Source organism: Cupressus sempervirens, chromosome 9 (assembly GCF_028749045.1).
Source record: "Cupressus sempervirens isolate cs-2001-9-10 chromosome 9, ASM2874904v1, whole genome shotgun sequence".
NCBI classification, from domain to species: domain Eukaryota; kingdom Viridiplantae; phylum Streptophyta; class Pinopsida; order Cupressales; family Cupressaceae; genus Cupressus; species Cupressus sempervirens.
In genome coordinates, this window is record NC_143126.1 from 806,376,371 (window position 1) to 806,392,081 (window position 15,711).

At 35.8% G+C, this 15,711-nt stretch overlaps 2 protein-coding genes across 7 annotated transcripts in view; one reads left to right on the top strand and one right to left on the bottom strand.

The window, feature by feature from the left end:
- The window catches only part of LOC149541154 (uncharacterized), a 75,762-nt gene that overhangs the window by 54,095 nt on the left and 5,956 nt on the right, over positions 1-15,711 (bottom strand). The window contains exon 2 of one of the 6 annotated variants that reach the window (XR_016356479.1): positions 2,828-2,904. The exons of the other annotated variants lie outside the window; for them this stretch is intronic. The gene's annotated coding sequence lies outside the window, so the exon portion shown is untranslated. The remainder of the gene's footprint in view (positions 1-2,827; positions 2,905-15,711) is intronic. 6 annotated transcript variants of the gene reach the window in all.
- LOC149541155 (protochlorophyllide-dependent translocon component 52, chloroplastic-like) overlaps positions 1-15,711 on the top strand; it is a 399,465-nt gene that overhangs the window by 52,023 nt on the left and 331,731 nt on the right. The window lies entirely within an intron of this gene.

The following is a 15,711-nucleotide window of genomic DNA, read 5'->3' on the forward strand; positions in this document are numbered from 1 at the left end:
TCTCAATTAGCCATGCATTGGCATCTTTTCCAGACTCGGAGCCTGAGAACCTAGGAGGTTTAATCTTCTTAATATTGTTGGACAAGTCATTAACTATTTCTTGTTTCTTTTGTTTATCAAGGGGTATTATTGAAACTTGTTTTCTTTATCACTATGATCAAAGTTTCCAAGTTTTGTTCTTGGGGGAAGTAAGGAGTAAGTCTCCTGATCTTACCCAATCTAGGCTGACAACTCATTCATTCTCTTTTCCATGTTTTCTAGTTTTGCTTGTGTTTCTTACAAATATGGATCATTAGATCCGATGAGTTTTGGGGATGATCCCCAATGTTTACTTCGTATTCTATATGGTCTCCATTGTTGGCCATGTTTTGAAATTGATTTGTTCCCGTTATATAAAATTGTTTCTTAGGTCAATATCGTGTTTACAACAATATTTAAATGCTTTAAGAGATTATGCTCAACAAAAGAGAAGATTTGCTAATTGATTATTTAAGATTATTTGCTGGTTGCAACAGCAACTACATTGTTTACAAAAATTTCCTCTCTTGAGGACACCTCAAAAAAATAGATTAACAAATAAATTGGACACCCTAATCTTGGGTATTATGTCCTTTTTCATTTTTTGGCTTGTCTTTCCCTTTACATAGTTTATGAAAGATCATAAGAGGATCAGTTTGTTTGCCATTCCATGCCTCAATTAGTTTGTTTCTCAATTCTGCCTTCTTGTTTGGAGTCCACCTAACTTTATTTCTTGTTTTGCTGCAGTGCATGCGCTAGGGTCTCATTATTTTTGGGTATCGAGCAGTAGGAATAATAATGTTTTGGCACATTCTTTATCAAATAGAAAAATATGGGATGTATGGGTTTCTTGCGAGGTGTCATATGAGCATACATCCTTTTTACCATTCAAATCTATATTTTCAGTTTTTGTTTGTGATGAGCCTGAGGTACTGAGTTGAACCTAGTGCTCCGATACCATATGTAACATCCTAAATTTTCAGAAACTAATTAACTCTTTAAATAAGGAAATCATAACCCATTCTTAACCGCATGAAAGAAATACAATTAAATCAGTTACTTAACTTCTTCACATGAAAAGGAAATACGCGCTAACTATATTCTATATTTTCAAATAAATAGAAATTAACAATCATCTAACTATCCACTCATATGACATCCAGTTATTAACTACCATTTCATTTACAATGCAATCTAAGGTAAACAATATATTTTAATAGGAAGTATAAATGGATCATTAAAAAGGATTACCCGAATAAAAGTAGTTGATGACACTGAGTTGTACAAGCCTTGGCATCTCGAAGAGAGGAGAAGCATTGCCATGGGCTTTACCTCCCAATCGTGGACCCTCAGTATCCCCACACATTCTCCTACGAGAAAGGCCCTCCCTACCCTAGGAGTTGGCTTGGGATACCCTTATCCAGTGTCGACTAGTCACTTGTTGAGACTGTGGTCAAATTTCAATCAGCCTATCTTGCAATTGCTAGCACTCAGACCTCTGGTGATCATGGTGGCAACACGCTATTAACTACCTTAACCAAGGATTTCAAATGGGCATCTTATGTGCCCAATCACCCACCGCTCGCCCTGACAACAAGAAAATGCAAAAGGATTATCATGAGCTGTTTTTATATTTGTTTTTCAAGTATTAATGCTGATTTTTATTCTTTCTTTTATTGCACCCTTAGCTCGACCATGATGGTTCCTCAATACTTGGGAGAAATTTATATTAAGTCTTTGGATTCCATGATCTCTTATTCCTTTTCCATACATCATACTTCTATCGACCTATAGCATGATAAGACAGTATGCTTTTAATTTTGTTTTGATTACATCAAGAGAGCTCTCCATCTCATAGACATATCAACTATGTCCTTGTATAGTGTTCCTTTATTGAAATCATATAAATATGCAACATGATATTATACTAGTAGATGATCCTGGTGAACAAATAAGATCATTATGGATTAAACACGTCTGGCTCTGTACTTGCGGACATGTAATAAAGGTAGAAGCAAAGCTGATAAAATAGGCATATACAGGAAAAGAAAAGGCCACATTAATATAATGGGATACACAAAACATATCCTGATCCCACACAAGCAGTCTGATGTATTTGGGTATTTGTAATATTATTGACACCAAAACTTTAACACAATCTGATGAGTAATCACAAACTTAGCCCACGAGCTTTGGCTCTATCAATATATCACTGTTAATCACTTTTAACTCGATCGTGCAACATTATTTTGTGGAATGTATGGAAAATTGTAGTTGCTCGAAATAAATGTGTAGAGAGAGACAAAAAAGATGTGCCTCCGTGGTATGATCAAAAAGCATAAAATAAAGAACAAGTATCGGCCAAGATGAATAATGACCTCCCGTGTAGGTTCAATTAGACCAAGATTGAGATGGCAAGAACGTTGCAAGTCTTTTTTTTTTAATTCAAAGAAATATCCATACAAATATGATAGCTCAAGGCCATAAGGTGGTGGATACAAAATATAATATGGTTGATCAAGCAATTAAATAAATGATCATTCCTGTGTCAAGGAAATATAAAAAGCAAGGGTGGCGAAATACATCTAACACGTCTTGGTATAATAATGTCACTTCCCATATATTCATGCTTGCCTAAGTAATATGATATGTAGGTATATGTACACACATTTATACACAACGAAGGTAATATTCTTACTTAAGTTCTTTATAATGTTTAATTTGTTTATCTGAATAGCTCATGGTAATCCTTGTACTTTTTTAATTGCCTAGCCGTTTTAGTCCTTGGTCCCGGTGGTTAGGTTCATACCTGTTGGTCTGACAGTGGATTTGGTTGTCCCCTTCCTAACTCTCATTTTGGCAACACTTCCCCTCATCGTCACGTACCTGAAAAATGGAAATGGTTCCAAGTAATAACATATTTCTAACAAATTTGAGATAATAAAATATCACATAATCATTCTAATTTTCTAAGATATTCATTTTCCAAAAGCATCTTAACGGCTAACTAACATGCTACATGACACAACTAATAATCAAATCTCCATTTCATAAGAATCAAAATATCTCAAACAACTATATCCATAAAACCAATTTCACATAAACCATTACTCTCAACAAATTTACCGAACAACTAACTTCACATGAGTCTTTCCAATAGCTAGAATATTATTTAATGTAGCAAAATTTGGGATGTAACATTCATAGGATAAACTTTGTTTTGCATCACACTCCTATCAGGTTGTATACTGGAAATGTTTTTGTTATTCCTTATCAAACCTTAAATTTGTCTAGTAATGTTTCCAAGTGTCCAAGTCATATGTCGATGATAAGGTTTATATTTATATCTTGAAATCTCTATCAGTTGATAACAGATCATTGTGTTAAATATTTTATTATTTTCATGATCCAATCAGCCTACTAATTCATATTGGCCAAGCATGAATGAATGAGAAATGACCACATGGGCCTTGCACAGAGTCGTATCATATGTTATAGCTTGAATCAAATGAAATGAGGCTCATGTACTGAAATAAAGAGGAAAATTTGTATAAACTATATGCCCCTTGTATAGAGGCATTAAAATTCATGTCTCTGAGACAAGGAGACATACCCCTTGCAATATAATGTTGAATTCTGTTAAAAACCATGTTCTACTCTTATTTCTATTTATAGAAACATTTTTTAAGGAAGGGATTTTGTTTCTTTATATCCTCTAGCAATCCATGAAGGATGAACAGTTCACCGTGGAACATCAAGGATGGCCGAGTATGCCTGAGATGAATGGTTAGTCTATGAACAATGGATTGTGGAGAAACCCTTTAAATTAGAACATAGTATCAATAATAAAATAAAATAAAATAAAGTAAACTTAAGTCTGAAAACTTGATGCAAGAGCATCTTGGGTGTAAGAGCAATCTTGCGTCACCCAAAAATATTTCCTTTCAGTTGTTTCAATAAGGGTTGTCTTAATGCGAAATTGTTGCCTGTGGAGGCTTGCTACATAGTAAGTCAGTCATGTGAGCTCGGAATGTTCTAATTTCAGAGTTGAAGGTTCATTTTAGATATATCAACTTGTCAATGGAGTTCCATGGCCAAATTTTATGTATTTGTGAAGTTATCGCAGATTTTTGATGTGTAATTTTGGTATAAAAACTTCAAACTCAATTTTGAAGGCCTTAGAGGCCCCAGATGAGGTCTGAAAACTCATTGGATAGGCACATGCACAAATTCAAGCCTATAGATCACGAGCTAAGGTTTCCAAAAAGTGGTTATAATAGCCAATTGGAGCAACGATTCGAGAGTTATGGCCTTTTGAAGTTGGGCTACCCAAAATTTATAAAACAAATGTCAAAGGTGTATTTGGCCGACTCTATATGTATTGTTAGGGTCTATCGGCTCTAGGTATTATATTTGAGTGTCTAGAACCTTCCCGGGTGGCATAAAATTGCCTATTTAAGAAATGCCCTAAAATTGTCTATGACAACTCTAGGTGATAACTCGCACCTGTCTTGCAAATTACTGTAATGAAGGTGCCCATGTGGGTTAGCATATTGTAATTCTAAAGTCTGTAATTCCGCATTTGCAACGACAATAAGAAGTCCATATTTTGTTGTTGAAAATTGTTGTTGTTTCTTTGTTTCTGTTACATGTTTATGGTATTAAGGGGAGCACCCTTCATTAAAACTATAAACCTAGTTAGCCTATGGTGGGTAGTGTGGGTAATGTCTTGTTTGCAAAGTCGAGCAATGGGTGATCAAGCACACAATGTCCATATAAATCCCTGGCCAAGGTAGGTTTAGTGGCAAATGATGTTGTTGTGATCACAAGAGATAAGGATAACTTGTTGTCGGATGGATATTCCTATAGGAGGGTTCCACAATCTAGTCGGTTGTGTACTTGACACTCTTAACACTCAGGTGACAAGACGGGATGGTGTTCCCATGCCTTATCCCATGCAGGGTAGGATCATTTTCAGCTAAGAGTGAGTGGGGGATACACTAGGTCCATGGTTGGGTCGTTAAGTCTTTGATGATGCTTCTCCTTTCCACCACTGCCAAGACTTGCACAAGACAAAACGAGTCTACATTCTTAGCTTGATATGATTTAACGGGTATTTGTATTTCATTTCATGATTCATTTCAAGTTCAGCAAGATATGTATTTATATATTTATGCAGATACGTGTACTCCTTTCAGTTATATGAAGTGATAGCTAAATGTATCAGTTAGTTTATGATCTCTCTTTCGTACAATTTAATTGTTATTATAATTCAATATAAAGTTAGTAAATCTTCATTTGTTAATTATGGCGTTTCACGAGAATAAACTAATTCATTATAATTGTTAATCCCATGCATGTGAATATGTAGATGGCTTATTTTGATTGTTAAAATATAAGGAAACCAATGGTTACGAAAATTGGTTGTTACATGGTGAAAATTTGCCTTTCAGAGGAAAAATCTAGAGGAAATCCTAGACTTCAAGGATTTCTACCATGACTTTGTTGACTACTTGGACTCAAATAAACTAGTTATTTAGCACCTCTTTGATAGTTTTCCATCCACTTTCAACTCTTGCAGCCTATCATCACAATTTAAGATCAAGTTTGAGTTATCGTCAAAGAGGGGAAATCCTGAGGAGAGAGGATTTCCACTACTTTTGCAGCAGTCGTCTTTGTTAAAGAAAAAGCATCTTCCTTCTTCACTTCATCATTTTAAAATTGCATAAATCAGTTTGCTGCCATACTAAGGATCTCCCACAACCAAATTTGCACCACATGGCTTTGTCCTAAAGCGAAATCTCGAGAGTTTGGGGAGAGATGATAGCTAGTGAAAATCCTAGAGTTAAAGAATTTCCACTGGGGGATAGGATTTCCACCACTTTTCGAAATTGCTCACAATCCTTCTCCATTCTCCCAAGCATGTTAACCTTAGTTATTCAGACCATAGTTGAAAATTTTGGACTCGGCAATAACTCGGCCGACCCAAAGTGTTTGGAAAACATGGAATCGGTAAAAACTCGACAAAAAAATCAGCAATAAATCGGTACTTTATTGAACATTTGAAAATATATAATTTCTAAAAATATTCTTAGAAACCACAAACATATAACACCAAATTTGTAAAACATTTACTAATTTGAGATTTCCATCATATATTAATCAAGGTTTTGAGTTAAATTCATTATTAGTATTTTATTTTATCTTAAATTAATCAATTTGTTTTTTATTTGTATTTTATTTACATATAATTAATAAGTACATTTGTCATCTACATAAAATTTATTTGATGAATCAAAATACTAATGATAATTAATTTATTTTGTATTAAAGAAAAATTAGTATTATACAATAGTATTAAAATACTAAATTATGAATCTATTATATACTAAATTAGTAAATACAATTACATATAATTTCCATATATAAATACATTTACAATTTCTATAATTTGCAAAGATACTAAAATATATTAGTAAATGTATTAATAAATATATTTTTATTTTACAAACCATTTTATTAAAGCACATTTACATAAGAATCACGATTTATATTTACATTTATTTTACTAAGATTTCTAAAATATATCCCCAAACTTTATATTACAATCTTGTTAAAATATATTTACATTTAACTGTAAATTTCTAAGATTCCTAGACTGTATTAGGAAATACATTTACATTAATACAAAATTTATTTACATTTATATTAATATATTACAAATTACAAAATACAAGGTATACAAAACATTTACGTTAAAACAAATTTGAACTAAACAAATTTAAAAATTAATGCAAATTGGTTGGGTCGGGAGATTTGAAGAAGTCGTCGTAGTTACGGTCTTTGAAGAATTGGTTGCCAAATGAAGACAAATGACATGCTGCCGAATGAAGACAAATGGCACACTATTGAATAAAGTATATTCGCCGTAGTCTGAATGAAGAAATAGTCACCAATGATATGAAGACAAACCAGCACTAAAATATTTATTAAAACCCTAAAAAGCAAAATATGATTCTCAGACTTTCTCAACGATTTTTTTTACGATTTTTTTACTTTATCGGCGAGACTTTTTTGAAATTCACCAAAATATACTGCGATTATATCATGAGCTTTTTTTTATGCCATATATCACGAGTCAATCAATATACCACCGATTTTTGCAACTATGATTCAGACTAGAACTTTTTCAATAAGTGCCTCAAAATGACATTGCAATTCCTTTAAAAACTTCTAGACTTCAAGCTCAAACCTTGATATCTCGAATCCCACTAAGGACAAAAGACATGGAAAAAGTTGTTATCAAGGACCCTAAAGACAACTAAAACCTACAACTAGAGTGAAAAGAGGGGTCCCCATTTGTAATGCGGTGATAGTTGAAAACCTCACAACAGGATTGAGTTGATGGTACATAACTTCATTGAAGAAGAAGAACCTAATCAGATTGTCTTTGCATTCAATTTCTTCGAAGAGGAAGAAATGACTTTTGGAGAAAGTTAAATCCCACGAATCCAAGATGACCTATCAAAGGCTTAATGCACTGGAGATGAAGTCGAGACTAGAGAATATTTATTACATAAAGGGAAAGCTTGAAGAACTGAAGAGGGAAGACTTCTTTAGGCTCAATAAGATTTAGAGGGAGCTTGTGTGGTAGAGAGTACCAAGTACTTTGAAGAGGATCAACAAGATTAAGAAGCAGTTTGGCCACAAAAGCTCACTATTTGGCCAAACATTGGAGCAAATTGCAATTTATTGCAATAATCGAAGTTGTGAGAATGTTGCCCTTGCTAAGAGGGTGTCTCTATTGAGGAATCTTGACATTCAATTGTTCTTATTATGAGCTTTATGCATTTTTCTCTAAGGGAAGAATATGAGGTAAAAGCCCTTGTAATGCATTTTTCTCTGAGTGATGCATTTTTTTCTAAGATGGAGAAATTATAGATGAAAGCCCTTGTTGCTCTTTCCACTCATGGAAGTAGCCATATTGGACATAATGTTGAGAGACTCCATGACGACGTCACATTGAGTGAATCCATGATCAATGTTTGTGTTTTCACACATGGGAGTAGCCATGGTGAACATTGTGTTGATTGACTTTATGATGCTATAACATTGAGAGGCACCGTGATAAATTTTTATTTCCTCACAAATGGGGGTAGCCATTGTGAGTGTCATATTGAGAGATTCCATGACATGAATACTTGAAAAGATATCTCCTTTGCTAAGAGAGAGTTAATGGAACCCTAATTTTTTCACAAAATTTGGGGCCTCCATTTGAGAAGTAATGTCGGAGACGATGAAATATTGTCATTGATGTCATATGGGATCTAAGGTTATAAAATACTTGAATGGCGTGCTTGATTAATAATGAGAGGCTTGTGAAAGTCTTCTTGAAAACAAAGTTTGAAAAAGAACAATATCATTGAACATGCTTGCATATGTAGATTCACTTACTTGGAGACTTATTGTTGGAGACTATTAGAGTGATTGAACTTCATAAATGACAATCAAAAGATTTTTGACAGCTATATATATATATATATATATATATATATATATATATATATATATATATATATATATATATATATATATATATATATATATATATATATATATATCACCAAAGATAGCGTGATATTGATGATATATATGTAAAAATATTTCAAAACAGGGGGATAACTTGCATGTTAACCCCACACGACTCGACCAATGAAGGACCAAAACACTCGGTCATCAAAGAACCTACTCGACACATGCACAAACTAAGAGCATGCTGAGTAATGTTAACACCCGTCGCGGTAGCGTGTTAACAAACCAAGAGCATGCTAAGTAATGTTAACACCCGTCGCGATAGCATGTTAACCCACGCGAAAAAATCAAACAACATTCCACAACAAATGCAAGCAACAAGAACAGAGTGCTGCTTTGATTTGCCTGAGACCAAGAACACAGCGATAAACAAGGAAGGAGACAACACAAGTGCAATAGGCAAGAAGTATGCAAGATTGTTTGCTTGCTTTCTATTAACCGGAAATGAACTATTACATAACATAAATATAAAAACTACAACTAACTACAACTGTTGTGCATGAAATAAACTTGCAGCAAGTATAGTTGCATATAAAAGACCTGGAGCAATGACTGCTTCAACAGGACACTCTCACAAGTGCTGCTACACACAATACTCAAAGAAACATTCTTTGTTGCTGCTGTTGTTGCAAAAAACTGACTCTATGAGAATGAATGGAGATTGAATAATATGGAATGAATGATATTCCCCCTCTTTTGTCTTTCTACTGTCCACACAAAATTTCCCCCTCTTTTCCAAATTTGAACTCACCTACCACAGTAAATGCATATGACTGTTGGAACTGGACAGGGAATGCCAGATTGGTAGGTGGGCACAGGACAACAAAAACTATAAAATATTCCAATACTCCCCCTTTGTCCCGAGCCAACAAAATAAGGATCAATGTTGATCCAAACCAATTACACCAAGACTCTTTCTTAGGTGCACAAAAGTTCCAATGCCCAAAGGCTCAGTGAATATGTTTGCTAGTTGCTGCTCAGACTTACAAAACTCCATCTTGATATCCTCATTCTCCACCAACTCTCTGATGAAGTGATATCTGATCTCTATGTGCTTGCTTCTCCCATAAAAGTAAATTATTAGACAGTGCAATTGAGGAGATGTTGTCACAAAAGATTGTGATTCCATCCTCTTGCATTTCATTCAAATCTATCAAGATTCTCCTTAACCAAATAGCTTGACATGTTGCATTCACTGCTATGTATTTAGCCTCTGTTGTAGATTGAGCAACAATAGGTTGCTTCTTGGATGCCCATGAAATTGTACCCGATCCCATATGAAACATGTATCCAGAATTGCTCTTCCTATCATCTAAACTTCCAACCCAATCACTATCCGTATAACCAACCAAATTAAAATCATTATCTGCAGTATACAAAATCCCAAATCCTTTGGTACCATTCACATACCTTAGGATCCTCTTTCCCACTTGCCAATGGGAATCTTTTGGTGTTTTCATAAATCTAGAAATCAGACTTACTGCATGCATTATATCAGGCCGAGTTGTTGTCAAATACATCAAGCTTCCAACTATACTCTTGTATAGTATTAGATTCACACTTTTGCTGCAATCTTCCTTGCTCAACTTCAAACCTACTGTTGTTGGTGTTGGGATTGCCTTACTGTTTTACATTTTGAATCTTTTCAAGATCTGCCTTGCATACTTTTCTTGAGAGATGAAGATGCCATCATGCATTTGTTTTACTTCTATGCCTAGAAAGTACTTCAAGAGACCCAAATCTGTCATCTCAAACTCATTCTAAATAGCCTCTTTGAACTCACCAATTAGGAAATTATCATTTCTGGTGAAGATTAAGTCATCTACATACAAGACAACAATCAACACTTTACCATTTAATGCCTTGATGTAGAGAGTGGGCTCACCATCACTTTTGCTAAAGCCATTGCTCATCAAATATGAGTTAATCCTACTATACCATGCACGTGGAGCTTGCTTGAGCTCATAAAGAACTCTCTTCAATCTATACACCTTGTGTTCTTCACCCGAAACTTCATAACCAGGGGGTTGCTCCACATAAACCTCTTCTTTCAATACACCATTCAAGAAGGCGGACTTCACATCCATTTGATATGCTTTCCATTTGTGTTAGGCTGCAATTGTTATGACAGCACACACAGTTTCCATTCTTACAACCGGGGCATACGCCTCATCATAATCTCTGTCATACTACTGCTTATACCCCTTGACCACTAAACATGCCTTATGCCTATCTATTTTTCCTTCAACATTGCACTTGGTCTTGTAAACCCATTTTACTCCAATTACTTGCTTCTTGGGAGGCAATGTAGTTAACTCCCATGAATCATTTCTCTCAATAGCATCTATTTCCTCATCCATGGCATTACACTCATTTTTCTTCCTTCATAGCTTCTTCAAAGTAAATTGGATCACTATGAGAAAATAATGCAAAATTAACACTCTCATCATAATCCTCCTCATACCTTTCATCTTGGTATAACTCCCTTAGTCTTTCTTAGCAATAGGGAGGCGAGAGTGGGATCGGAATTTTCAGTATTGCTGCTGCTTTTCTATACATTCTGTACACCAATCCAGAGCTATCTAGAGCTACCCAGGGCTAAATCTCTGACTATCATTTGCTGCTTACCTTTTTGCCTTTGTAATCATCAATATTTGTTGCTCCATCATCCTGCTCATCACCAATGTCTTCCTCTTCCTCATCAATACTCGGCACTTTGCTTGAAGTGCTTGAAGATACATCAACGGAGCCATCCCATGACTGATTTTCAAGAAACTCCACATCTCTTGAAATGATGATCTTCTTGGTGACTGGATCATATAATCTATAAGCCTTTGATTCCAAGCTATAACCCGTGAAGATACACTTCACACCTTTGTCATCTAGCTTTTGCCTTTGTTCCTTAGGCACATGTGCATATGCTACACATCTAAACACTCTCAAATGTTCAACTACATATCTGTTCTTTGACCAAGCCTCAAGAGGAATCTTGTCACAAACTAACTTTGTGGGACACCTGTTGATCAAATATACTGTTGTTGCTACAACTTCTCCCCAATATTCAGTTGGGAGCCCTTTTGCTTTCATCATGCTTCTTGCCATTTCAACAATGGTCCCGTTTTTCCTCTTAGCCACTCCATTTTGCTGCAGAGTACAACTAGTTGTAAGCTCTATCTTTATGTCATTCTGCCTGCAAAAATTTACAAACAAATTGGAGGTATACTCCCCTCCTCTATCCGATCTAAGGACCTTGACATAGTGTCCACATTCCTTTTCAGCCAGGGCTTTAAATTCAACAAATTTATCAAATGCTTCAGATTTGCTTTTCAAAAAATACACCCATGTCCTACGACTAAAATCATCTATGAATGTCGTAAAATAAGTACTCCCCCCAATAGAAATAGTATAGGGCCTACTAAATCTGAATGCACCAATTCTAATGGTGCTCTAGCCCTTCTAGAATTTCCAGAATTAAAGGGAAGCCTATGTTGCTTACTTAAAATGCAAGCGTCACACTTGTCATATGAATCTACTATGCTTGGCAAACCATCTATCATTCTTTTCTTGGATAACAAATTTAAACCAGCAAAGCCAAGATGTCCATACCTTAGATGCCAAAGTTTGGAGGGGTCTTCAATTATGCTCCTAAGAGTTGATTGTTGATGTGTTGTTGTACATGCATGCTTGGGAGGTGCAACACTGACTTGAGAAGAGAAGCATGTCTCTGTCCTCAAAGGAAACATCCGGTTCTTTGTCATTTGGATTGCTGCTAGTAATCTATTACTCTCATCCTTCTCATGAATGACACACTTGTCATTTTTCATCAGCACCTTGTATCTATTTTGAATGAGTTGTCCAACACTCATCAAGTTGTGCTTCATACGGGGGGCAAAATACACATTTTGTATCTCTTTCTTCTCACCTTGTTTGGTGCAGACCATGATTGATCCTTTGCCCACTATGGGAATGGTTCCATTATTTCCCATATTAATTTCAAACTTGAAAATCTTATCAATGAAAGAAAACAAACTTTCATTACCACTCATGTGGTTGCTACAACCATCGTCTAAGTACCATATCTCAGGGTTGCCTTATTCACCAATGTTACAAATGAATAAGGCAACCCTGCTTTTTCCAACATTCACTAGCATTATGCCCATACTTATGACAATAGTAGCATTCAACATTGCTCCTATTGGAGTTGTAATTCTTCTTACCTCCTCTAGAGCTGTTTTGAAAGGTGTATGCTCCCTCTTGGTTGCTTGCTTGTCCTGAACTTTCTGCACCAGCATTCCTTTGACCATTCCTTCCACGATCTCTACTTCTTGAGCCTCTACCAGAGCCATTTCTTCCTCTTCCTCTTCCCCTGCCTCTTGAATTCTCTTGAGCCTTGAAAGACTGCTCTTGGGAAGTTGTTGCTAATCTATTTATCTGGTGCTCATGGGTTTGGAGAATACCCATCAACTCATCCATTGTCAAAGTGGTGAAGTCCTTTGCTTCCTCAATGGTCATCACAAGATTGTCATATTTCTAAAGTAAGCTCCTCAAAATCTTTTCCAAAATCCTCTACTCTTCATAATCTTCTCCATTTGATTTAAGTTGGTTTATCAAAGTGGAGATTCGTGAGCTGAACTCTACAATAGGTTCATTGTCCTTCATCTGAAGGTTCTCAAATTCCCTTCTGATTTGCTGTAGTTTCACTACTCTGACCCTATCAGTCCCCTTGAAGTTCGTCTCAAGGATATCTCATGCTTCCTTTGCATAATTTGTTGTTGCAATCTTGGGGAAGATTGTCTCTATCATTGCTGCCTCAATCAGACTTAATGCCTTAGCATACTTTCTCCTTAACTCCTTCAGCTAAGTCTTTTGATTGTTGGTGAGGGCAGAATACTGAGTTGGTCTGTCACATCATTGAACCCATTAACCACAAACTCCCACAAATCATTAGCCACCATTATGGCTTTCATCTTCTTTGCCCAAATGTCATAATTTTGTCCATTAAAGGACGGTGGTTGCTGCCATATCTTTCTTGCATCTCCTATCACGTCTCCTACACAATAAAATTAAATACCTAGAAAAATGAATGCCCAAACTCATAAGGATGTAGGGTCGATCAGCTCTGATACCATGTAAAAATATCTCAAAACAGGGGGATAACCTACGTGTTAACCCCACACGACTCGGCCAATGAAGGACCAAAACACTCAATCATCAAAGAACCTACTCGGCAAATGCACAAACCAAGAGCATGCCGAGTAATGTTAACACCCGTCATGGTAGCATGTTAACAAACCAAGAGCATGCCGAGTAATGTTAACACTCGTCCCAATAGCATGTTAACCCACGCGAAAAACTCAAACAACATTCCACAACAAATGCAAACAACAAGAACAGAGTGCTGCTTTGTTTTGCTTGAGACCAAGAACACAGCCGAATAAACAAGGAAGGAGACAACACAAGTGCAACAGGCAGGAAGTATGCAAGATTGTTTGCTTGCTTTCTATAAACCGGAAATGAACTATTACATAACATTAATATAAAAACTACAACTAACTACAACTGTTGTGCATGAAATAAACTTGCAGCAAGTATAGCTGCATACAAAAGACCTGGAGCAATGCCTGCTTCAACAGGACAAACTCTCACAAGAGCTGCTGCACACAATACTCAAAGAAACATTCTCTGCTGCTACTGCAAAAAAAAAAACTGACTCTGTATGAGAGTGAATGGAGATTGAATAATATGGAATCAATGACATTCCCCCTCTTTTGTCTTTCTGCTGTCCACACAAAATTTCCCCCTCTTTTCCAAATTTGAACTCACCTACCACAGTAAATGCATATGACTGTTGGAGCTGGACAGGGAATGCCAGGTTGGTAGGTGGGCACGGGACAACAAAAAATATAAAATATTCCAACAATATGAAGTATCGATTATAATTGCAAAATTTGTGTATTATACATGCTACAATGGCAAACTGAAGGGAAAGAACTGATAAAAAGAAAACGGATTGAAGTGTCAAAGACAACTGTAAATGTTTATTAACAATATACAAGGGTTAGGAACTATGAAGGAGCGTAGAAGTTAGTAAAAGAAGATAGCGCAGATAATTATTGCAACACATTTTACATTCCATCTCACCATTTAGTATGGTTGGATTCCAAGTCTTGACACATCATCATCGCACAAAGAAATCAGTACGTGTCTATGAAGAGTTTTCAAAATTCGGCAGGCATCTCTACTAAGCATACTGCAATTTATAACAAATAAACTACAGTTGTATATTGTGATAAAACATTGATAGAACAGCAGTAATCAACAATTAAGCATGGTCAATTTATATATCAGAACAAACACCTGACAGCATGGAAGAGTATTTGCCGTAGGCGGCTTTGAGCATAGTGCTGAACAGACAATATTAAAGATTTGTGAAGACGCAAATTACAATGAATATAATACGGATAACTGCAGAGGCATATATTATAGACAACTCCTCTTATAGTAATACGACCCTACACCTGATGTCCTCAGTTGGCGATGATAATATACATTGAACATAGAGTGAAATTGCTCTCCTTTGTATCTCAACTCTGGAACGCTTTATTGATTTTGATCAGAAATATTTAGGAATATTAGAGATTAAAACATGCTATGGTGATCTAGATGCTATGGTGATCTAGATGTGTATCTGATAAAACTATCCATGCGCTGAAGGGCCCAATAATGATTCCGCAAACACTCAGAATCTAATGAACCCGAAGATGCTCAGCGGAAATGACTGCAAGCTTCTTATGGAAAACATCTAGCAGCGACCCAAGACCCGTTTCCGATCAGTTTGGAGTAATGAGGAGATGCAATGATTAGATTTCGTTCATGCAGGTGTCATGAGTATCCAAGCCAGCATGCAGAGACAAAACAAAGTTATTCGTCTTGTATGGCATCAGCAATTATGGAAGGATACTGACAGTAAAACAAAATTTATACAACCCGATAAAGTATATAGAACAGCAGCATACATTTCTTAATAAGCAGCAATTATATTGAAGAAAGTGGTTTCGAAAATGAATAACCAGGGACTTGTACTGTGCTTCCTCCAGGCAA